Consider the following 26194-nt stretch of genomic DNA (forward strand, 5'->3'; position numbering starts at 1 on the left):
AAAGAACAGAAAAGGACAAGAGTGGGAACAGAAAGACCAGTCTGGAGGTGACTGTAAGAATCTAGGCAGGAAACAAGAATGCCTGCAATTGGGTGGTTGGAGAGGAAACCACAAGAAGTGGCAGATGTGGAATAAGTCCTGAGGTTGAGCTGCCAGGGCTTGATGCTGGATTGGATGTGGAGCATGAGAAGCAAGCAGAAAAAGAGGGTAATTTCAAGGGTTCTGGCTCCATCAATGGGAAGAATGTAGTTGCTACCCACTGGGATAGGTTCTGGGCCAACCAGACACCTGTCTTCTTGTGGGGAGTGGTATCTGAGCTGGGGAAGACATTCAAGTCACCCAGTGTAATCTCTACCTATATGGTCATTGACAGCAGTGGGTTCTTGGTCTCACAGCTGAAGAGGGCCTAATTGTCCATCTGCAGGTTGAGTGTCCAGGTGAGCAGGGTTACATGTACTTCCATGGTGCCCTCACTGCCTGGGGAGTGGCCGTGGAACACGAAGTAGATGGGCTTGGCACTGTGGACCCAGCATGGGAACTCTTGGCTCACTGCCATCTCTTGGATGTTCTCTCGGTGGTTACCTGGAGGAGGATGCTGGGACCCGGGGTCAGATTGTGGCCGGGGTGCTCCATGTAGGGACACCCACCCTGGTTCTCAGTGTTCAGCAGGGACAGCGACCTCTGCATCTTGGTGTCATCCAGGTGATGGTGCAGGAGGCTGCAGAATGGCCTGCTCTCCTGGAGTGGGCCAGACCTGACAGGGGAACTGCATTGATGAGTTCTCCTTCTGGTTTGAAATAAACCTCTGTCTTTACTAGCAGGTGAGCCTCTTTTAGCCCCAGTTTCCTTCCAAAGTCTGATCTTTAATAACTGAGTCTTTACTAACTGATTGCCTCCTTCTTTCTGGTCCCTCCTCCTTATTCACTTTGCTAGCTCCTCGTGTCCTAATCCTCCAAATTTTTCAGTATCTCAGTTCTCAGTCTTTGGACTTCCTTTTTTTCTCAACATGCATTCTCTAGGTAATCTCACCAGTCTCATGACTTTAAATAGCATCTATGCCCTAATGATTCCAAATGTACATTCCAGCCTGGACCTCTTCCTCGAACTGCCTCCATTTGGATATCCAATATATATTTCAAGTTTGACATGTTCAATAATGAGTTTCTGACTTTTCCCTCCAAACTTACTGTCCCAATAGGCTTCCCCATTTCACTAAACATCAACTCCATCCTAGTTAGGTAGGTTAAATTCCTGAGTTGTTTTGGCTCTTGTCTTTATCTCATACCCCTTACATCTGATGCATCAGCAAATCCAGTGTACTTTATCTCTGAACTCTACCCAGAATCCAACCAATCTTTTCTTCTCCTCTCAGCCTCTATCATTTTGGTTTAAGCCACCATCCTCTCTTTCCTAGATTATTACAAAAGCTTCCTAATTGTTCTTCCTTCTTCCTGCCCTGTACTATACTCAACACAACAGTTTTTAAAATTTCAGTCTGATCATGTCACTCCTCAGCTCAAAATTCCTTTCCCAGCTTCCTATCTCATTTCAAATAAAAGCCAGTGTCCTTACAATGGCCTGCAAGGTTGTGTACAACCTGGCCCCATCTATCTCTCTGACCTTATTCCAGCTACAGTGGCCTACCTGCTATTCCCTGAACACATTAACTTTACTCCCATCACAGAGCCTTGCAGGAATTATTCCCCAAATATCCTTATGGCTCTCGCCATCATCTTTTATTTTTTTCCCCATCATCTCTTTTAGATCTTTGCTCAAATGCTACTTTCCTAGTGAAGATTTCCCAATTTTTGAATGCTTTGTTCAGTATCCTAATTGAAACAGTTCCTGGCTCAAAGCACATGTTCAAAGAATGTTCGTTGAATGCACGCATAGAAAAATGACTTTCCAAGCTTGAAATCAGACCTGAAGATAAATGCACAGAGCCATGATATTTCCTAAGTAATAAATGCCCCACTTAATGTCTACCATGTATGAGTGTATGGAGATAATATTCTGGTGGTAAGCACTTCTTCCATGCCAACTTAATTCTCACAACAATTCTGTGGGTAGGTATCATTATCCAATTTTATAAATGAGAAAACTAAAGCTTGGAGAGCTTAACTAGATAGCCTAAAGTCCCAGAGCTAGTATGGATAGAGCTGGATTTCAAACTCAGATATGTAAGACTACAAAGTCCAAGTTCTTAACAATAACAAGCTGCCTCCTTTAAAAAAAAAATCATTCAATATGTTTTAATACATCAAAATCAATTTCTGATTTGGATGTAGATTAACTATATGTCACACTCCATGACTATATATGTCACACTGTATTAGGCATGTATAAGGTAATCAATGAACAAAAAAACTACAAGACTCTTCAATGTTAGCATTCCTCAAAAAAAAAAACCTTTTTTTCATATGTTGCTCATCTGTGTCCCAAATTTAGTGATACCCCAAATAAAATAGATCCTTTTTCATTACTTGTTGCCATAGATTATTGATTCCATAAATATCAACTTGAGATTTTTAGAGGGAGAAATTTATATTACCTTATTTTGCTGTTATCCTTTGTTTTATGTTCTTGTCAGGCATGACAGGCCATTTAAAACTTAGGCTGTGGTGAACGTAGCATTGTGTTTTATATTCAATAGACTATGATGAAGAATGGAAGAAACACAGTGATGATTTATATACATCAAAAACTTTTCATCGGCAACGTGAATATCATTTATTTAGTCACTGGCCAACTGACTAATAGCAAAGGCCTATATAACAGAAACATTTATATTAAAATTATCCCAATTAAAAAGCATATATAGGGGCGCCTGGGTGGCGCAGTCGGTTAAGCGTCCGACTTCAGCCAGGTCACGATCTCGCGGTGCGTGAGTTCGAGCCCCGCGTCAGGCTCTGGGCTGATGGCTCGGAGCCTGGAGCCTGTTTCCGATTCTGTGTCTCCCTCTCTCTCTGCCCCTCCCCCGTTCATGCTCTGTCTCTCTCTGTCCCAAAAATAAAAAAATAAAAAAAATGTTAAAAAAAAAATAAAAAAATAAAAAAAATAAAAAAATAAAAAAATAAAAAGCATATATATGTGTATATGTTTACTATTATGCTTATTCATATTTCTTATCCAACTGATACACTCAAATGCTGCTTCTATTTTGGGCCTATTGGAGAACCATCTGAAACTTGCTTGTCTTTCAACTGTAAACAAAAGAATTAATACAATCTACTACATGAACTTCAGAAACCATAATTTATGCAATAAGGTACATACCACAATCAATAAGAAACAAGTTTCCATTTTTAAATTTTTTTTAACGTTTTATTTATTTTTGAGACAGGGAGAGACAGAGCATGAACAGGGGAGGGTCAGAGAGAGGGAGACACAGAATCTGAAACAGGCTCCAGGCTCTGAGCTGTCAGCACAGAGCCCGACGCGGGGCTCGAACCCACGGACCGCGAGATCATGACCTGAGCCGAAGTCGGCCGCGGAACCGACTGAGCCACCCAGGCGCCCCAACAAGTTTCCATTTTTAATGTAATTGAGCTCCAAGCAGTCTTCATCAGACTGAATAAGCATGAGAAATGAGAATTAGGGGTGATTTCCATCAAAAAAATTTAGGTAGGATTAAAATTTAAGTGTGAATATTTCAGTCACTGAGCCCATCCTTAATTTCTAATCTTTTGTAGGGAGAAGAACCACCCAGTATTGTAAATCTGCACTAAGAACATTCAGTAAATAATGCATTGAAGGTCTAATGCTATGCCAGCTCAAGTACATAGAAAAACACTTTAAGTGATTACACATAACTGAAGCATACACCATGTTCTTCTCTGTTTCTTTTCTTTGCAACCCATGAATAATTTCTGGTCCTAATGATCACAAATCCCCTTCTCATCAGAGTATATAAAGAACTAGACTTAGATTTACAGTTAATCACATGATGAAGTATTTAAATAAACTAAAGTTAGAAATGCTGCAATAGGCATCTATTACAAATACATTTCTTTTAGGAAAGAGAAAGAGATGAAAGACATTTAGAAAAAAACAGTTTAATGTCAGGGAACAAGTATAACATAAGAAGCAAACAATAATAAAAGGAAAGTCATGGAAATCCATAAAGTAAAAGTGAAACTCTTTTAGTGTCTCTCAGTCAGATGATGAGAATATTGTCTTCTTTTTTATTTTTTATACACAATTGAATATATACATTCCATGAAAAAGTTAGAAAAATGAGTTAGAGTTATAATGATGACATAGATATATGCCTAATACTTATGATTAAGTATGAAAATAAAGCTGAAGAGAAATATGTACTCATGAGCTCTTTTATGGAAAAGCACTTTTAACCAAGCCGATATATCACTATGTGTATGTAAATGCATGGGGAAATGTTTAGAACAGTGAAAATGGCTTCCTGCAAGACAGAACTGTGATAGGTATGGGAAAAAGGAATTTTGATGTTTATTCTATTTATTCATAGTTATTTCTGTGTTGTTGAAATTTGCAGTAAGAACGCATTTATATATTACTTACCAATTTACATAATGAATACAAATATGTAAGTGTTTAAGACATATGCACAACCTCTTCTTTAATGGATACCTCTGTAGACTAGAAAACATCAAGGCTAGATTCCACTCCAGTCTTAGAGCTGCTTAGAATCCAGTCCCAGCTTGACCCTGGCTGAATGTGTGACCTTAGACAAGTTGTCAAATCTGAATTGATTCACTTCAATCTCGTCATCAGTGCACTAAGCAGATTGAATTCAGTGATACCAATAAACTCCTTCCTGCCTATGTTTATAAATTTATAATGAAAAGGAAAATGCAACATCAATGAACTATTCCAGCTTCTATTCTTTTGGTAAGTTTTTTTTCTCTATAATCAAAGCATATGATCACATACATGGTTCAAAATATTCGAATTTTTATACACACTCAAGCCAAGAACTTATACAAACATGTACATCCTTCAGGAGGAGCTCAAAACCAGTCATCTTTTACACTTGTCTACATCCTTGACTGCAATATTTAATAAAGTCAACCAAATGTGAGGAAGTAATGATTAATGTTTATCTTAATCACCCCTTTTCTATTTCAACCACAACTGGTACTTCAATTAAATTCTGGTATGAAATACATAGAGTTAACACAGAGCCCAGAAGTTAAAGGACCCAGGCTACAACAAAAATGCCCTCACTTCAGAGCAACTGTCTATAAACCTATGACATTCCTATAAGCCCCCTAATGTTTGATAATTCATTAGAATGACTCACAGAACTCAGGAGAGCATTACACTTATGATTACAGTTTTGTTATAAAAGATACAACTCTTCATGGAATCAGGACACCTCACCCTCCTAGCACATCAATGTGTACACCAGCAAGGAAGCATAACTAAACTTTGATGTCCAAAGTTTTTATTAGGGTTTCAGTACATAAGCATGATTGATTAAATCATTGGCCATATGGTTTAACCCAATCTCCAGCCCTCTGTCCCTTTGTGGAGGTCAGTCTGGCTCTAAGTCCCAACCCTGGGACAGAGCCCTTTCTGAAGCTATCTAGGGGCCTAAGCTTGAGTCCTCTCATTAGCATAAACTCAGATGTGATCTAAGGGGCTCATGAATAACAAAAATACTTCTATCATTTGGGAAGTTCCAAGGGTTTTAGAACTCCATGTCAGGAACCTGGGACAAAGACCAGACAAATTATTATATAGCAAACTCCAAACCTATTGGAGACAGTACTTAAATTTGACAGATCCAGAGTTTTTATGTTATCAATCTAGAACTTCTACCAACAGAGTATCCTTGATTATTCCACTGATTAGTTGACTTCCAACAAATAGTTTACACTTCAAATTTGAAGTTGGTTTATCTCTCTACAGTCCTGACAGGCAGGACAGCATCTTGGTTAAGTACTGTAAGCTCTAGAACTAGATTTCTTGGATTCAAATTCAGGGTTTCACTACATCTCAGTTTTTAGACAATTACTTTACCTGCTTCTCCATCAAAAAAATGGGATATAAAAATTACACCCATCTCCTATGTTGATTGTAAGGATTAAATGTGCTAATAAATGCAGTGTTCAGTACCTGGCACTTAATAAATGTTCACTTTCATTGCATTCCAACTCAGAAATATGATAATTATATAACTGGCCTCTTGCCATCTAAAATAACTCTAGGGGCACCTGGGTGGCACAGTCGGTTGAGCATCTGACTCTTGATCTCAGCTCAGGTCATGATCTCACAGTATGTGCGTTCAAGCCCCGCATTGGGCTCTGCACTGATTGCACGGAGCCTGCTTGGGATTCTGTCTCTCCTTCTCTCTGCCCCTCCACAACTTGTGCTCTCTCTCTCTCTCTCTCAAAATAAATAAATAAACTTAAAAAAAATTTTTTAACTCTAACTATGTAGCTTAACTGGTATGACATCCTTATACATTCCCTTAATTGCTCTGATACTGACACCTCATTGCAAGTGATCTTCAAGCATTCTAATGGAGTGATTCAAAACTGGTTTTTTCTGAACTGTTATTCAAAGTATGAAGAAGGAATCTCTGCCAATACATCCCAGAGAGGCTCTATTTCAGAACCATAGAGCTCAGATATTTGACAAACTTTGAGAACATACACAGACCTGCAGGCATCTAGCAAGGTGGAAAGAGCTATTTTCTATTTTCTGCAAAGGAAAGTCCACTTTATCCTCCCCCAGCTTTCAAGCAAAGAATGGAGTCTACCATCTGCCAAACTCATCCTCCGTTATTAAGCAATACCACTCTGTGTTTGTCTTTCACTCATCTTTTTTCTTCCTGTAGGAAACTAGCTCACAGCACTTGATATGACAGATCATAGGATTTTATTAAAACCATTTAGAATACCTAACATCCTGCCATCTCTTTGCCTCTGATCTTTTCTTATTATTTCACCCATAGGGTAGAATCCCACAAGTTACATCTAGATGGGAGAAAATTAAATCAAAAAATTTCTCTATTTCTATGGATCAATATTTTAAAGATAAAAAAGAATGCTTTGGTTTCTTTAGAAACCTAACATTCAAATGTTAAGAACCATTTAAGCTTAATGCTAAAAGGGCACAGATCTTAATTCTCATACATATGGATGGGTATATATCTGTGTATCAGCACATCTGCAGTTATGTGTTCCATTCCAAATGCCTCAAAGTGATAACAGAGAAGAGAGTAATGAGAATGGATGAGGAAGTAGTTGGGGGGGAGGGAATGACAAAACAACTTTAACATAAATAAAATAATAGAAAAGAAATCAGAAAAAAATCTGACATTTAAGTATGGAATATTATGCTAGAGAATGCTGTCTGTGTCATATATCTTCATTTTAGACATCGTCATTAAAGGTGAACTTATTGATTCATGTAGCTCTAACTCTGAAATTTTGGCTGCATGAGAGTAGAGTAGAATTCCTAGCTAGCTGATATGCATGAAGTACCCAGAGGGTTGACTAATATCCACCTACAAGAAGGACTTTTGTGTCATGCTACAGGACTCTGACCCTGCTCCTATCTCATTCAACATTTTGTAATTTTTTATCTAAATGAATGCACCTTAAGATATCTTCATCAGATTTTCACATCAGGCCAAATAAAGTGTTGGCATGATGATTGATGGGCCCAATATTCAAAATTATCTTGAGGGTTTGAAAGAACAATATCAAAGGAAAAAAAGATAAGAATAAACATAAAATCCTGCGTGTAAATTTGGGGATTTTTTTTTAATTGCACAAATACAGCATAAGGAGATCCACTTAACTACATTGTCTTAAGAAAATTACCTGTTCATCTGTTTAAGGATAAAATCAGTATGAGCCAAAAGTATAAACCAGAGAGGACAGTGAAAATTTGAGTTTCATTACTGAACGAAGTGGTCCAGATCAAGAATTTTAGATATTGTGTGCTCATGAAGTTATAGTTTGGGTTCCATTTTAGATAACTATCACTTGGTCATTAAGAGGAATACTGACCACCAAGAGTATTTGGATTTACATTTCAAAAATTTGGCTAAGGTTCTTTATCATTTACTTTGCCAGTTTTTCCCCAGTGCTGCTTAGAAACCAACAGCAGCAGTCTTTCTCCTCCAACTCCTATTTATTCTGAAAAACAGAAAGAAAGAAATAGGGAGAGAAAGGGCATTGGTGCTTTTTCTTGTTCTTAACTTACTTAACAATTTTATAGGTTAGAGATGTCCACAGAAATTGGAGATAAAAACCATCTTTGAAACAGTTCCATCCTGGAATGGCTTTTTAGAGGATTTCACCTCCTACATTGGATGGAGTGAACAACCTGTCCTGTTTTCCCCTCACTCAGTGTAGAAGGAATCTACATTTTTCATTTGTCTGGGTAATCTGGGCCTCCTGCCTAAATGGACGGTTTTTATTTGGCATCACAGGGTTTTTTTGTTTTGGACACACAGTGTCAGTCCTCATTATGTGTGTAATATTTTTATTTGATAGGTATTGACGTCATCCTCCTTGTAGATATGAATTTGTACTATACAGATATTATGTATGTTCTTAATACAAATGACTTTCTACTTTATAATTTTACTCACACAACAATTCATATTCATAAACTATATTAGCACAGCATTCTCAAAGAGGAAGTAAAATAATTTTAAAAGGTATTGGGCTAATTAAAAAGAATAGGAGGTTACAAGTTAAAATTTCCCTCAAAACATTTCTTCAAAATAGAGATTACAAAAGAGGAAAATGTGAATGGAGAAGAATCAGGATACACAAAATTACTGAGCTTCTTACAAGATTCTTAAGAAAGAGGAAATATGGCATTACTTTGATTATATCAACTAATGAGCAGGAATGGAAATGACAGAGCTTTCTATTCAATGTCAGAATTTTCAACAATGAAAAGAACTTCAGCCAAAATAGCAAGTTCCGTGTCAATGGAAGAGTTCAAGTAAGGGTTGGGTAATCTTTCAATGACATTGTAAGAAGAAATAAAATTCATGGGGTTCAAGATTGACTAGAGGATCTCTAAGAAATTTCCAACATTTAAGAATCTATGATCTATAATTATGATAAAGCAAAATGAAAACTTTTAAAATGTGAAAATTATAAAAGAGAATATGTCAAGATTTTGCTGCAACAGCTTTACCCAAAACATGACTATTGTTTATGAGTTAAATGATAGTATTATATGGCCAAGAGGCTACAGTACATAGTCTATAATATTAAAAACTAAGGTTGCATGGACCTTGAGAAAGGACAAATTTGTGAAACATCTGGGTTGGTTTTTTTTTTTTTTCATTCAAAAGACAGATACAAGAGAGATGATAAGACAAGAAATTTAAAAGTATGTTTAAGGAACCCAGAAAAAAAAGGAAGAACAAACAACACATTACCTAAATGAAAGTACATGAATACAATCCTTCTTAAAAAACAACTGAATGATAATTCTAATCAAAGACAAGGTTAATTAAAACAAAGAACTCCCCAAAGGTGAAGCTATGGTAAAATGATTGGTGGGAAGCTTTGAAATTATTTAAGTAAATACAGACCAAAGGCTAAAATAAACATGGTATTGCGGCTACAGGTTACCCTCCCTGTACCAAGATAGATGACTTCCTTACCACCAGAGACAGGGAATTAGGGCCAAGAGGCTGTATAAATAACCCTTGTTAAACTAACCCTTATCTTCTTAGTTACTTCTTCATAATTTACTACCCATGGCCCAAATGTCTTTGTCTTGTCAATTCTTTGCAAATATATTGTTTCTTTCTCTAAAAGGTATAAAAGCTTCCTTCTCTGGTCACTTCTTCTAGCCTTCATACTCTTGTGAAGGCTTCTATGTACATGTAAAAATTCAATAAAATGTGCATGCTTTTCTCCTGTTATCTTATGTCAGTTTAATTCTTAGGCCCAACCAGAGATGCAAAGACAGTAGAGGAGAATTTTTCCTCCCCTATATAATAAGTAATTCTATGTGAATATGAATCCATTGCTCTTTCCCTTAGTTTGTTGGGTATTAATATAAATAAATAATTGCTCAGTATTTTATGATTTTTTTTAATTATGAGTCTTCAATATGAAAGCTTAAAAGAATATGTCAACCTTGATTAACTGCAAAATAAATAACTCAGTCATGGAAAAAAAAAATCTACTTAGTTATCTCCCCCAAAAAAACATTGGAAATTTTTGGGCAGGACTTCCACTTGTAGAATTTTAAGGCATTAACATCACAAAATAATAACAAATGCTATTCACAGTGTATGGGGCTGTTGTTCATCGTTTAAATGGAAGTCCTTCTTGTAAGAAAAAAAACAACAACTTTCATCTGTGATGTTCAAGGACCCTTTCAAAATGTAAGAATGTGTTGGGGCGCCTGGGTGGCGCAGTCGGTTAAGCGTCCGACTTCAGCCAGGTCACGATCTCGCGGTCCGTGAGTTCGAGCCCCGCGTCAGGCCCTGGGCTGATGGCTCGGAGCCTGGAGCCTGTTTCCGATTCTGTGTCTCCCTCTTTCTCTGCCCCTCCCCCGTTCATGCTCTGTCTCTCTCTGTCCCAAAAATAAAAAAAACGTTGAAAAAAAAAAATGTAAGAATGTGTTTATATAAACAAAGGGAAGCAGAAAAGTGACGCGAATCCAGAAGACCTAACCCAAAACTGTGGCGCAGGTCTTGGTAAACAGGAACCCATCCAATAAATCTGGGACTTAATAACTAGCCAGTTGTTAAGCCAGTCCCAGACACTGGGACTGAAGAGAGGAATGATTAACTATAACTGCAAATTTACAGTTCTTTTTTTTTTTTTTATTTTTTTTTCAACGTTTTTTATTTATTTTTGGGACAGAGAGAGACAGAGCATGAACGGGGGAGGGGCAGAGAGAGAGGGAGACACAGAATCGGAAACAGGCTCCAGGCTCCGAGCCATCAGCCCAGAGCCTGACGCGGGGCTCGGACTCACGGACCGCGAGATCGTGACCTGGCTGAAGTCGGACACTTAACCGACTGCGCCACCCAGGCGCCCCTGCAAATTTACAGTTCTGAGAGTAAAAAGAATGGCAGTGTTTAAATAAAATTAAATTAGGAGCCATAGTCTCAGTAGAAAACCTGATTGAAATCAGGCCAGACTCCCTACAGCCCCCCAGTCCACCCCCAGGTACTATGAACCTAGGACTAGATTTCCAAACTCACAGAAAATGCAAAAATATCAATTGGCTTAAAGGTGGGAAACACTCAAAGAAACCCAGAGAAAATAATTTCTTTCCATATTCTCTTCTAGAGAAATATCTACAATATAAGGAAAGAAAAAACACCTCTCCAGTGTAGCAAAATAGATACACTACGACCTTATAATGTGATTAAAGTCTACTGTGCTCATAAAAAAAGGTGACACTTAATTACACCATGCTTTTTCATCTTCCAAGCACTTTACAAGTACTATATTAACCAATTAACAATGGAAAACCTGATGTTTCTTGGAAAAGACTGCTGTCGCTACTTTTTTTCACCTTTTAAATGAACTTTTTTAAATCTTGAAATACAACATGCACAAAATGGGTGATATTTAAACTTTTTAAACTAATGATATGGCAAGCAGTTCATTTTCCTGGTACTTCAGAGTTAAATTACAATAAAGGATGTAGGTAAGCTCTCTAAAAAGAGAAACAACTCTACTGGCTCATAAAAGACTATCTGGTAAGCACCAGTGAGCCCTGATAAGCGATGAAGTAGCAGTAATGCAAAGATGCTTATTTCTCCCTCCTCCAGAACCAGATGGCAAAGGGCACCCATTCCCACATGCACTGGGTGCTCTAATGTGGGTTTCAACTGAGATTGTCTTTTTCACCTCCATTCATTTTTAAGTTAGGCATTTGTCACAAGAACACTGGGCTAATATAGTATGTTCCCCCCATGTTTTTGATCCATAAAAAAGTCTTTTAAGGGCTCACCTAAGAATCTGACTCACACTACTCAGCCATTCACTCATTCAACTAAAGAGTATTAAGTACCTATTGTGAACCTCTAAGGAGGGTGTAGACTCACGTGCACATCTCTCTAATCACTTTAAGAACTGGGTGACTGACGCTGTATCCTTCTAATCACCTCAAGAAATGAGCAATTATCATTTCATACTCTTCCTGTCTGCCCATAAAAATCTTGCCTGCCAAGGTCAGGCTAAAATTCCCAGTCTAGAAGACAGCATGAACTAGGGAAAAATCAACAGGCTTGAGTTTATGTACAAGCTCTGCATATACTGCTCTAGCAGTCAAAACTTAAGAAGGTTAGTGAACTCCTGTGGACCTCTGTTTCCTCACATAAAAGGAGAATGATAATACTTTCACAACTATATAAGCAAGAACCTGTATATAGAGTGCAATTGGCTTGGTTCTTTTGATTTTGAAAAATACTTTTCCATTTCTTATATTGCTAACGGGGTTCCTTCTACTGAAATGGTGGAGTTTTCTGAACAAATTATAAATAATAATTTCTTTGCAAGCTTACTGTAAACATTAAATAAAATAATGTAAGAAAAATGCCTAGCTGATGGTACAGTATAGTAAAACATATACGATTTGTAGTCAGATAGACCTGGCTAAAAATCCCAATTATAGCATTTAGTGAGTAGAAGCCTATATTACACCTTCCTGACATCTCATGGTATCTTTCACAATGCTAAGTATACAATATACATTCACTAAAATTTTCCTGTCTGACATTGACTTATTAGCCAGTCAAGTAAAATACACAGGTGTGCACCTACACTTTATTTAACTCCTTCCAGCTGTGTAGTGACAAGTAGACGCTAGCAGAGACTTTGAGCTCTTCTTGGGGTTTAGCCCTAAAGTTAGTGGAGTCAAAAAGAAAGACACCTTCATCTCTGATATACACATATTCTCAGTTCAGCAGCTCCAGAATGAACTAGGGATAGTAGGATGCCTGTTACTTATCCTGTGATCTGAGCTTTAAGAATAAAGCTATAGTGAGCTCTAGATATCTAATAATCCTCAGTCTATGTGTTATTCCAACTCAGAGATTTAAGGAATATTCTTTCTGACCTCTGCTTATGTGCTCTTCAATAATTTACTCCAGAGGTCATGGATTACAAAGGCATGGATTATAACTCTAGGAAATATTTTCTTAGAATTGTTCATTTATTTTTCCAATCTTCCCAGTCATCTTTTAATCAAAACAAGATCTAAGCCAATATACACAAATTCTAATTTGTTCTATCTAGACATATTTTAAATCCCTCTTGCCTATTTCTAACTTTGTTATTTATATTTATGATATAAGCTATAGCTATATTATTCTAGCGAACAGCAGTTGCAAAATTATCAAGAATTCTCTTAAGAAAACTATTCTCATGATAAGTACAAATTGTTAGCATCTATCACTATATGATGTAATCATATAAAAGCCTTTTCTAACTTCATCCCCATAAGGTACCTCTCTATTACATTGTAAAGATAAATGGCAAAATGTTTTGCATGACACTTAAGCCATTATAGAATTCTACAGGGAATTCTACAGGGACTACGAAGATACTACCAAGTTTTCTGATAAGCAACTATAGCTAAAAATTGGCCTTACATTCTATATTTCTTTTTTTTTTCAGATTTGGTATTTTGTTAATATTTTACATGTCCAAAAGATAACTAAAAAACTAAAGTTTTTAAAAATGGAAATGAATGCTTCATTATTTTTAACCCTGTATCAAGTTGATGATAGAACTACACAGAGAACACAATTACCTCAAGTTATTAACACTGTATTTTTACTATACATGCTCAGTGGAATGTATTCTTTTGTTTGTTCATTTTTGTTTTATTTTTGCTTTTATTTTTGTTTTATTTAAATCCAAGTTAGTTAACATATAGTCTACTAATTTCAGGAATAGAATTTGGTGATACATTACTTACATATAACACCCAGTGCTCATCCTGACAAGTGCCCTCTTTAATGCCTATCATCCATTTAGCCCATTCCCCTAACCAACACCCCTCCAGAAACCCTCAGTTTGTTCCCTGTATTTAAGAGTCTCTTACGGTGTCTCCCTCTGTTTTTATCTTATTTTTGCTTCCCTCTCCCTTTGCTCATCTGTTTTGTTTCTTAAATTCCATATATGAGTGAAATCATATGATATTTGTCTTTGACTTATTTTGCTTAGCATAATAGACTCTAGTTCCATCCACATTGTTGCAAATGGCAAGATTTCATTCTTTTGAATTGCTGAGTAATACTCCATTGTATATATTAATACCACATCTTCTTTATCCATTCATCAGTCAATGGACATTTGGGCTCTTTCCATACTGTGGCTATTGTCTATAGTGCTGCTATAAACATTGGGGTGCATGTGCCCCTTCGAATCAGCATTCCTGTGTCCTTTGGATAAATACCTAGTAGTGCAATGGCTGGGTCATAGGGAGTTCTATTTTTAATTTTTTGAGGAACCTCCATGCTGTTTTCCAGAGTGGTTACACCAGTTTGCATTCCCACCAGCAGTGCAAAAGTGTTCCTCTTTCTCTGCCTCCTCAGCAACATCAATTGTTGCCTGAGTTGTTAATTTTAGCCATTCTGACCAGCATGAGGTGGTACCTCATTGTGGTTTTGATTTATATTTCCCTGATGATGAGTGATGTTGAGCATCTTTTCATATGTCTGTTAGTCATCTGGATGTCTTGTTTTGAAAAGTGTCTATTCATGTCTTTTGACTATTTCTTCACTGGATTATTTGTTTTTTGGGTGTTGAGTTTGATAAGTTCTTTACAGATTTATCTGATATGTCATTTTCAAATATATTCTCCCATTCCATCAGTTGCCTTTTACTTTTGCTGATTTTTTTCTTCTCTAGGATTTTGATGGCTTCCTGTTTTACATTTAGGTCTTTCATCCATTTTGAGTTTATTTTTGTGTATGGTGTAAGCAAGCAGTCCAGTTTTGTTCTTCTGAATGTTGCTGTCCAGTTTTCCTAAAACCATTTGCTGAAGAGACTTTTTTTCCATTGGATATTCTTTCCCGCTTTGTCAAAGATTAGTTAACCATACGTTTGTAGGTCCATTTCTGGGTTCTCTATTCGTTCCATTGATCTGAGTGTCTGTTTTTGTGCCAGTACCATACTGCCTTAATGATTACAGCTTTGTAATACAGCTTGAAGTCCGGAATTGTGATGCCTCCATCTTTGGTTTTCTTTGTCAAGATTGCTTTGGCTATCTGGGGTCTTTTGTGGTTCCATACAAATTTTACAATTGTTTGTTCTAGATCTGTGAAGAATGCTGGTGTTATTTTGATAGGGATTTCACAGTCTTTCTTTTTTTAATTTTGACTCTTTATTTGAGTATAGTTGACACATAATGCTACATTGGTTTCAGATATACAACTTAGTGATTCCACATCTCTATACACTATGATCCACCACAAGTAACCTCACATTCTTGAATCAACTAATCTCTTTCACAATATTTATTTCCCCCAAAACAATTTACAACTGAGCACAATCAGATCACAAAGTCAACACAAACATGTATCAGGAGTAAATATGCCATTGTGTGTTTGAAGAGAAAGTAGTTAAGTAATCAGCTTGGGGATGGATGTGACATTTCGTTTCAGTTGAGAACAGCCTAAACCAGTTACATCATTCTATCCTGCAATGCTACTAACTCCCAATTATCCCTGATGACTGGATATGAGTAATTAGGATTCATAGATAAAACCCAAATTTATATTAGGCAATAGTTAATTCTTAACCGTTCACTGCTACTTGAAAGGAAGCATTACGTTTGGGGTAAATACAAAAATTGAGTAATTTGTCCCTAAATCCTTCTTCTACTTCCTACCACTCCCAGATTAGCTGTTAAATCATAATCCATTATTTTCTGTATGATATTTTTATTCAATTGAATGCAACATAGTGCTATTATGTCTCTTCGACTCTTTACATTAATTAACTTAAAAATTCTTTATTAAAACAAAATATTCTAAATGTTCATCCTTGAAAATATTCCATATTCTATGTATCTTTAATATCAAATCATATTTTTACTTATCTAAATTAGAGCGAAAATCATGAACATAACATCTTTGTTCTTTGAGAAACTTCTTTTTTTCTTTTTACCAAAACCTGACAATTTTTGTATCTTCTCTGGAGCTCATGTTGATATTACTCATAACAACTATAGTAGCTAATATTTATTGGGTATGTAATGTGCTCCAGCCATTGCGCTCAGTGCTTTGTCTCTATTGCTTAGCACTCAGCAAGTACTGTTATTTGTACATGAGGCAACTGACAGCCAGCTTCAGCCAGAAGCCTCTGTTCTTAACTACCTCACCGTATTTCTTCTTCATATTTGCTCATATTTTAGTCTATGTCTGTATAGCCTTACCTAATTTATGTCCAGGATATATTTAAAGAAATTATATTAGTAAAACATACACTAGCTTCTCAGATCAATGACAAAACAAACAACAAACATAACCAAAAAACACAGTGGTAGGACAGTCACCAGGGCCTAAGTTCTTTCACCCTTCTACTCTGGTGTATCAGTATTGCCTCTTCTCACTGTCCCAAGAGCTGCACTTCTAAACATCACAGACGACAGACAACATCCAGGGAAGAAGAGGGGCAGCCCATACTGAGTATCAGTTTTATTTATGTGTTTGTTTGTTGTTTTCTTTTTCAGTTAAAGGAACCTTTCCTAGGAGGTCCCTAGAAGATTGACCTTGGGTTCTAGTGACTAGAACTGGGTCATCTGCCTACATCCAAATCAACTCACATGGTAGATAAGACCACATGATTGATTTTTTCACTAGATAGATATAAAGATAATAAGCTCAAATGGTTAGCTTCTATCACAATATGATATAATCATATAAAAGCCTTTTCTTTTTTTTTTAATGCTTTTATTTATTTTTGAGAGACAGGGAGACAGAGAGACAGAGCATGAGTGGGAGAGGGGCAGAGAGAGAGAGAGGCATACACAGAATCTGAAGCAGGCTCCACGCTCTGAGCTTCCAGCACAGAGCCCATTGTGGGGCTCAAACCTGTGAACCTCATCATGACCTGAGCCAAAGTCAGAGGCTCAACCAACTGAGCCACCCAAGTGCCCCTAAAAAAGCCTTTTCTAACCAAAGTGTCACGAAAGTCCTTCTCCAGAGGAGTTACTGTTGTCAATCACCATGAGAAGTCAATGTTATTTCCTTATTTTGAGATAAGAAGGTGTTAAGAATTACAGTGAAAGTTTAGGTCCTGCCCTGACAGGGAAGACTAGCTGGAGAATCAAAAAAGAGACACACTGGGGCGCCTGGGTGGCGCAGTCGGTTAAGCGTCCGACTTCAGCCAGGTCACGATCTCGCGGTCCGTGAGTTCGAGCCCCGCGTCAGGCTCTGGGCTGATGGCTCGGAGCCTGGAGCCTGTTTCCGATTCTGTGTCTCCCTCTCTCTCTGCCCCTTCCCCGTTCATGCTCTGTCTCTCTCTGTCCCAAAAAAAAAAAAAAAAAAAAAGAGACACACTGTTCCATTTCTAACATATCTAGGAATTGCAGTGAATTTCACTACAATTTCAAGGACTATTGTCCCTATTTTTCATTAAGAACCTGCCTTTACCCATCCCTCCCAAAATTCCAAGAAGCTTTACACTGTGCCCTGAGGCCTTCTTAAAACAAAAGGAAAGACAGCTGTGAAAGTATTGGGATGACTGCAAAAGTGATATGGGGCAGGAAGGAGGGGTGGAGAGCAGGGAGAAGCAGAGAGACCGAGAAGGTTTCTAGCAAGGAAAAGAGAAGGACAAAAAGTTTAGAGATTAAGAAGAAAAAAATGCCCTCCAGCCCCTGCCCTCTGCAATCCAGTCTCTGCAAACCAGAGGGCTTGTTTTAGAAACCACAACCATTACACTTTCCACCTGAAGCAAATAATATCAAAGACCCTTTTCATTTCTCCTCTTTTCCCTAAGCATCCTCTGAGCACACTTCCCACTTCAGATCTTGTCTTTGCAATTTGTCTAGGTTCAACATTCCTCTTCCAACCTCTGACAACCCAAAGAAATATTTTCTAATGAAATTCATATGTCAAATAGAAATTCCAGCCAGGAGGCATGGCAGGCTGAAGCATCCAGGTATAAAAGCAACAACTGACAGTCACCCCACTTCACACTGGATTAGCTTTTCATCCCTAGAGCAAATATACGTAAGCCGTGTAGTCCCTAAAACTATAGAATATGCATATTTTTATATCTGTAGGAGGTTTCCATAAGCAGCTCTCTGATTTCATTCTCGTCAAGGAACTAGAGTGTAGAATAGAGGCTGAACAGTCTAGCTGCAAATTCATTTCTCCAGCCAGACAAAAAGGGAAAGCCGAATGCTGTAGTTGGGATTCCATGGTACTACTGAGCTGGCAGAGGGATTTTCTCTCATCCATTGCTGACAGGAGCTGTAAAAGGAAGGGATCGTGCAGGGCAAAGATGCACATGGCAATTTGAGAATGAAGACTGGATGGTGGTAAACTAGAGAAGAACACATGAAATGCCCATGTTTAGGGCCAGGGAATCAGAGAGCAAGGAAGCACAGAACCTTATCCCATAACTGAATGGGACAAGCACCAAGGGCCAGACTGAGCCAGGTCTGACAGGAACTGGAGATAGCAGGATCTAGCTGGCTATCCTATACCCTCACAGGGCACTCACCTCCAAAAAAATGTTCCTTTCACTGTTTCCTTCCCATGGCTATACAATAAGTACTCCTTCACCTTCTTCCTCACTGTTTTCTTTTTTTTTTTTCCCAACATTTCTTTATTATTGAGAGAGAGAGAAAGAGAGAGTGCGAGCAGGGGAGTAGCAGAGAGAGAGGGAGACACGGAATCGGAAGCAGGCTCAAGGCTCAGAGCTGTCAGCACAGAGCCCGATGCAGGGCTCGAACTCACAGAGATCATGATCAAAGCCAAAGTGGGATGCTTAACTGACTGAGCCACCCAGACTCACTGTTTTCTTAATAAAAACCCCTCACTGTTTTCTTAATAATTCACTGAGATTTGTAAACAGAAACATCTATACTTACACCCTCTCTGTTATCTCCTTCCTGGTTCTATTTATTGCTAAAGAAATTATTTCTCCTTCTTTCTCCACACCTAAATTTTGGTAAGTGGAAGAGGGTACACTCTTATGGCCAGAATAAAGGTGCCAACAGGGTTTTGCCTTTTTACCATTTATCATGTCCCTCCCCCACAGCAAGTACCAGAGTTGTGACATCAGTAGAGCCTCAGCCTCTTTCAACCCTTTTTCTGTTACTTGAAAAATCATAGCCAGATTAATATAATGAAAAGCTACTCAAGAGCTCAAATTACCTGTGAACTTTCAAGTCAATAGTTGAATCTTAAGCATGGTAATTCACGTGGAACATCAAGTACTTTGTAACTTGCCAGCAGCTGCATGCTTGTATGTGTCTAAGAATTCCCAGAATAGTAACCCCAACATTCTCACCTTTTTCCATCCCTAAAGTCTCCCTACTAGAGCCCATTCTGGAGCAAGGAAGTCTTTGGAAAAGTCATGTTATTCCAGAAGCATAAGGAATTTTCCCTTTTGGAGACTTACGAGTTGAATTATGTCCTCCCAAAATTCATACGTTGAAGTCCTAACCCCCGTACCTTAAAATGTGACTGCATTTGAAAATGGGTACTTAATAGGCATAATGAAGTTAAAATGTGGTCATGAGGGTGGCCCTAACCCAATATAACTGGTGTTCTTTTTAAAATGGGAAATGTGGACACAGAGATATACAAAGAGGGAAAACAATGTGAAGTGGCATCAGGAGAAGAGAACCACCTGCAAGCCAAGGAGAGAAACCTGGAATAGCTTTGCTCTCTCAGCCCTGAGAAGGAACCTGCAGACACCTCGATTTTGGACATCCAACCTCTAGACTGTGAAACAATACATTTCTGTTGTGTAAGCCACATAGCCTATGGTACATTGTTATTGCAGCCTTAACAAACCAACTTAGTTAGACACATCTGAAATTACATCAGGAATAGAGGATAAGAACGTAGGGTTCCAGGGGCAACACTGCATCCCCAGTAGAAGATAAAGAAGTGAGAGCACATAGTGCCTGACATACAGTCAAAATATATGCGCTCTCCCACAGTTCCAGTTGTTAAAGGACACAAATTCCATTGGTATTGCTCTGTGAAGTGAGTCGCAGACTCATCTACCCAGACAAAGAATCCAGGACTGACTTCACAGGCTAGCACAGGCCATCCATTAAGCCTCTCTTACCAGGTGAAAACCACCCAACACATTCACACTATCAACTATAATGAAACATTACGTAATGAAGACACTGGGATGGGTGCTGTAAGATAAACAGAGTTAACAGTATTTACCCCTTGCTTCAAAGAATATAGGTTCAGAGACATCATCAAAATAGATACCATCTAAGGGAAGGAATCTGTTGACTCCTCACAGACATTGAGCACATGGGCACACTTCACCAAAACATCTCTCTCAGCTCCTTATAGTCACCAAAGATTACTCAAAGAGCATTCCCTGCTTAATAGGAGCCTAGCACTTCCTGCAAGAAAGCAAGGTGTTAATCTGCATGCACTCATGTTTCACAAATAACAGTCCCAGAGGGATAAAGGAGCCAAATGGCTCAGCATAAGGTCACAGCATATGTCTGTTTTGGAACTTCTAGTATAGTAGTTTCTCATTTCTGCATCCTAAGAAACATGTCTTCTTGGGGGAAACAAATGCATTACACTTATTTTCATACCTATTCAATAGTGAAGAGAAGGGTATAGTAACACTTCCACCACCAGCCCCCCCACCCTTGTATATCCATCACCCACCCACATGCCACTTACATGAGATTATCTCATTTCGTCCATAACCCACCCACTTCCCTACCCACTAGATTATTATAAAGCAAATCCCAAACTTATCATTTCATTCCCAAATACTTTAGTGAACATCTCTACAAAATAGGACAGTTAAATACCACACAAAATTAATAACAGCTCCTTAATCTCTCTAAACTTCCATAATTAGTGTATCGTTTTTATAGTTTATCATTTTTATAGCTTGTTCTAAATAATTAGATTTTGGGGCACCTGTGTGGCTCAGTCGGTTAAGCAACTTTGGCTCAGGTCATGATCTCCCAGTCTGTGGGTTTGAGCCCCATCTCAGGCTGGGTTCTGTGCTAACAGCTCAGAGCCTGGAGCCTGCTTCGCATTCTGTGTCTCCCTCTCTGCCTCTCCCCTGCTCACACTCTGTATCTCTCTCTCTCTCTCTCTCTCAAAAATAAAATTTAAAATTTTTTTAATAAAAAATGAAATTAAATAAACCATTAGATTTGACTGATATCTCTTAAGTGTATTTTAATCTAGTTTTCTTTTCCCTCTTTTTTCTTGTACAATTTAGTTGTGGCAGAAACTGTGCCATTTGTTCTGCAGAGTTTCCCACATTCTGGATTACTGGTACCGATAACTACTATGAACTAGTAATTAAATCTGGAGGCTTGGTCAGATTCAAGCTCAACATTTGGAGAGAATATATATGGTGCTAGAAACACAGTATCTACCTATCTCTCTTTCTGTGACATCATGAACCAGTGAGCTCATGTGTTGTCAGCCTGATCTATCCATTACAGAATTTCTGTTCTAGTTTTGTTTTTTCCAAGTAAAAGTCTGGAGCAAGAACTTGAATGCAAGAGGCTTATTTGGGAGCTGATCTGAGGAAGCAGCAGTGAAGGTACAGGGCCAGAGACACAGGAAAGGAAGAAAAAGAAATGAAAGTGTGTATTAGCAACTCCACTAAGTCCTCCTGAGAAGCATGGAGAAGACCTTCAAGAATGGCCACCTAGAAAATAGGAGGCAGGAGCATTTGTCCTTCAGTCCCTCTTTGTTGAGGGTTGCTCCTGGGGACATTGCCTCTTCCACACTCAGGTCTGACTATGAATGCTGGAGCCAGGACAACTCAAAGAGGTAAGAAGGAAGGCAGAGGAGCATAGAACAAAAAGACTCCACATGCACTGAGGGGTGCTGGCAGTGGGAGAGGAGGAATGTGAATGCAACAGATCTGTCTGCCATAGATGAGGCCAAAATCAGAGGCGGTCCAAGAGGATGCTGCATGAGCTCCAGGGATACCTTATCTCTTATGCTGATGATTTTAGCAGCCAATAATGACCATTGCCTATGTCCTTTGTATAATTAAATTAGAGGTATAAAATGCAAATAATTCCATTGTTCCTTTTTCATTTGTTAGCTGATATTCCTTAAGAAAGTGTTTTCCCACAAGAACTATTTGGTTATCCTGAAATAGTGTCTGTTCAGATTATGGAGTTTGTTCAAGAGTTTGATTCTTCCCTTTCTTCACCTGTTTTCAGAATAATAATATGATGACCAATAAATCATTATCCTTAATAATAATGTGATGACCAATGAATCATTATCCTTAAGTACTAATGGGTTTTAAACATATTTTATATGTTTCAATCCATTGTAGTAATTATTCTTTTTGATATTCAAATCACACCATCACTGTTGGTTAGTGCGAGCCCCTCCCATGAGCTTGTGAGTCCTTTTGACATGACCCCAGTTGTCTTTGCTAGCCTCCTTGCTTTTTGACACAGCAAAGATATTTCAAAGTCATTTTTCACATATTCTCCAAAAGATCCGAAATTAGCTATTCATCCAAGTAATATCAATTCCTTTTAGGAGACATGACAATTATAGACCATAATCTAGGCATCAAGAGTACTCTTAGCTACTGGGTTGATCACTGTTGCTAGCCTTTTTGATGGACAGATATAATACATAATGAGCCCACATTAAAATTTCCAACTCAAGGGGTGCCTGGGTGACTCAGTCGGTTGAGCATCTGACTTTGGCTCAGGTCATGATCTCATGGTTTGTGAGTTTGAGCCCCACATGGGGCTCTGTGCTGACAGCTCAGAGCCTGGAGCCTGCTTCAGATTCTCTGTCTCCCTCTCTCTGCCCCTTCCCCGCTCCCATTCTCTCTCTCAAAAATAAATCAACATTAAAAATTTTTTTAAATAAATAAAATAAATAAAATTTTCAACTCAAATTTAGAAATTTAGGAAGTTTATATAATTATTTAATTTTGTTTCTGTATTTGTATCTCTTGTCCTTTATGCTGAAAAAGAAGGTTGTTTATGACATTATTAAAATTAATCATTTAAGCCAACTGTTTGTATAATATATTTTCAAAATAAGAATACCATTATTCTAACCAAAGACATGAATCTTTTAAAAAGTTTTAAAAAGTTTAAAATTTCTTATTTGACTTTAAGATATGTCCCATCAAGGATATACACTGTCAAACTGATGTGCCATAAATTCACCCAAAATATTTGTTGCAATGTGGGTAAGCCACCAACTTTGTACACAAGTTCATTTGTTTTATTTTCCTCTCAACTTTTTAGAATTGCTTTTTTTAATTTTTCTTTTTTTTAATATGAAATTTATTGTCAAATTAGTTTCCATAATACACCCAGTGCTCATCCCAACAGGTGCCCTCCTCAATACCCATCACCCACTTTCCCCTCCATCCCACCCCCCATCAACCCTTAGTTTATTCTCAGTTTTTAAGAGTCTCTTATGGTTTGGCTCCATCCCTCTCTAACTTTTTTTTTTCCTTCCCCTCCCCCATGGTCTTCTGTTTAGTTTCTCAGGATCCACATAAGAGTGAAAACAGAGTGTTATGCTAAGTGAAATACATCATACAGAGAAAGATAGATAGCATAGAATTGCTTTTTAATGTTGATTTAATTTTGTTTTATAATTACAAAAAAAATTACATAATTCCAAAATCAAAACTAAGGTACATTCAGAAAATTCAAGTGTCCACATCTTTTCTATCCATGGGAACCACTTTTAGTTTTTTTTTAATGTTTATTTATTTTTGAGAGAGACAGAGACAAAGCACGGGCTCGGCGGGAGAGGAGGCACAGAATCCAAAGCAGGCTCCAGGCTATCAGCACAGAGTGGGGCTCAAACTCAGGAACCATGAGATCATGACCTGAGCCAAAGTCAGACGCTTAAAGGGCTGAGCCACTCAGGAGCCCCTGCATGGGAATCACTGTTTAAAAAATCAGTTTTTAGGGAGTACATGGCTAGCTTATTAGAACAGGTACAACTCTTGATCTCAGGGTTGTGAGTTTCAGCCCCATGTTGGATGTAGAAATGACTTAAGTAAATAAAACTTTAAAAAACAAAAAATAGGGGCACCTAGGTGGCTCAGTTCGCTGAGTCCAACTCTTGATTTTGGCTCAGGTCATGATCTCACGTTTTGTGGGTTCAAGCCCCACATCAGGCTCGGCACTGACAGCACAGAACCTGCTTGGAATTCTCTGTCTCCCTCTCTCTCTCTCTACCCCTCCCCTGTTCACACTCTCTTTCTCTCAAAATAAGGGGAAAAAAACATTAAAACAAAACGAAAGGAAAAAATAATAAACAATAAATTTTAAAAATAAAAAAATTGAAAATCAGTTTTGAGCTTTTCCCTTTCATTCTTTTTTTTTTTCTTAAATGTTTATTTATTTTTGAGAGAGACAGAGCGCGAGTGGGAGAGGGGCAGTGAGAGAGAGAGAGACAGAATCCGAAGCAGGCTCCACCCTCTGAGCTCTCAGCACAGTGCCGGATGCAGGGCTCGAACTCACCAACCATGAGATCCGAGCTGAAGTCAGACGCTTAACTGAGCCACTAAGGCGCCCCTCATTTTTTTAAATATAAGCAAATATATCCCATATTATTTATACTTGTGATAGGTGATTTAATGTGTCAACTTGATTGGGCCACAGTGTCCAGATATTTAATCAAACATTATTCTGGATGTCTCTATGACAGTGTTTTGGATGAAATTTACATTTTAATTGGTAGACTTTGATCAAAACAGACTGCCTTCCATAATGTCAGTGGGCATCATCCAATCAGATGATGGCCTGAATAGAGCAAAAGATTGACCTCCCTGAAGCAAGAAGGAATCTGCTAGCAAAGTGAGACTCACACTACAACGTTAATTCTTCTTAGGTCTCCAGCCTGCTAGCCCACCTTTAATATTTTGGAATAGCCAATCTTCATAAATGTATAAACCAATTCCTTAAAATAAAATAAAGATATATATATATATCTTTGTATACACACACATATCCTATCAGTTCTAAATTTCTGGAAAACCCTAATACTTTAGCAATTATTATTATGCATTGCACATTATATATTAAATGTTTCATACTATATTTTGTATATAATATGTGAATATTATATATATTATATTCCTATCCCTCCCTAATTTCTTAAATAAAAGATAGCATACTGTACATGTTCCTCTGTATCTTGCTATATCCTAGAGATCCTTCTATAGCAATGTATAGAGCTCATTCTCATTTCTGACTACATCTACATAGTAGTGCATTATGTAACTGCACCAGTATTTATTTACCAGTTCCCCTACTGATGATCAATTGTATTGTTCCCAGTCTTTTCCATTAGAGATGGTACTGCAATAAATTACCTTGCATATCAGTCATTTTGTGGTTTTTGCCAGCAAATCTTAATAGATACCTAAAAGTAGGATTGTGGGTCAAAACACACATGTATATGTAATTTTGCTAGATAGAATGATATCCATCCCATAGGAGTTCTACAACTTTGCCTTCTATAAGCAATAAATTAAAATGCCTATTTCTATCCAGGCTCCCCAACAGAATATGATGAGTATCAAACAATGATATTTACAGAGGCAGTTACAATCGATAGGTAAGAAAAAGTATCAGCCTAATTTTGATTTGTCTCTCTCAATGTGAACAAGGTTGTAGGTCTATTTATATGTTGTAGGACATATTTACTTCTTTTCATGCTAACTGCATGTTCAAATCCTGTGCCAATTTTTCTATAGAATTTTGGTATATTCTCTATTTTTAGTACCTCATATATTAGATATATTAACAACTTGTCTGTGATATATTTTTTCCAGTTTATCTTTTTTTATACAAAATTTTACAATTTTTTTATCATCATTCACTCCTAGTAACTACATCACATAAATGTCATTGTTTCTGTTAACAATTAAGTTGGTATTAAAAGTTAATTCCAGGGGTGCCTAGGTGGTTCAGTCGGTTAAGCATCTGACTTCGGCTCAGGTCATGATCTCACGGTCCATGAGTTCGAGCCCCACGTAGGTCTCTGTGCTGACAGCTC

At 37.7% G+C, this 26194-nt stretch overlaps 1 pseudogene; it reads left to right on the forward strand.

Annotated features, from left to right (window-relative positions):
- The first annotated feature begins 531 nt into the window (after positions 1-531).
- Positions 532-26194, forward strand: part of LOC131489602 (U1 small nuclear ribonucleoprotein C-like) — a 42062-nt pseudogene continuing 16399 nt past the window's right edge.

Source organism: Neofelis nebulosa, chromosome 11 (genome assembly GCF_028018385.1).
Source record: "Neofelis nebulosa isolate mNeoNeb1 chromosome 11, mNeoNeb1.pri, whole genome shotgun sequence".
Classification (NCBI taxonomy): domain Eukaryota; kingdom Metazoa; phylum Chordata; class Mammalia; order Carnivora; family Felidae; genus Neofelis; species Neofelis nebulosa.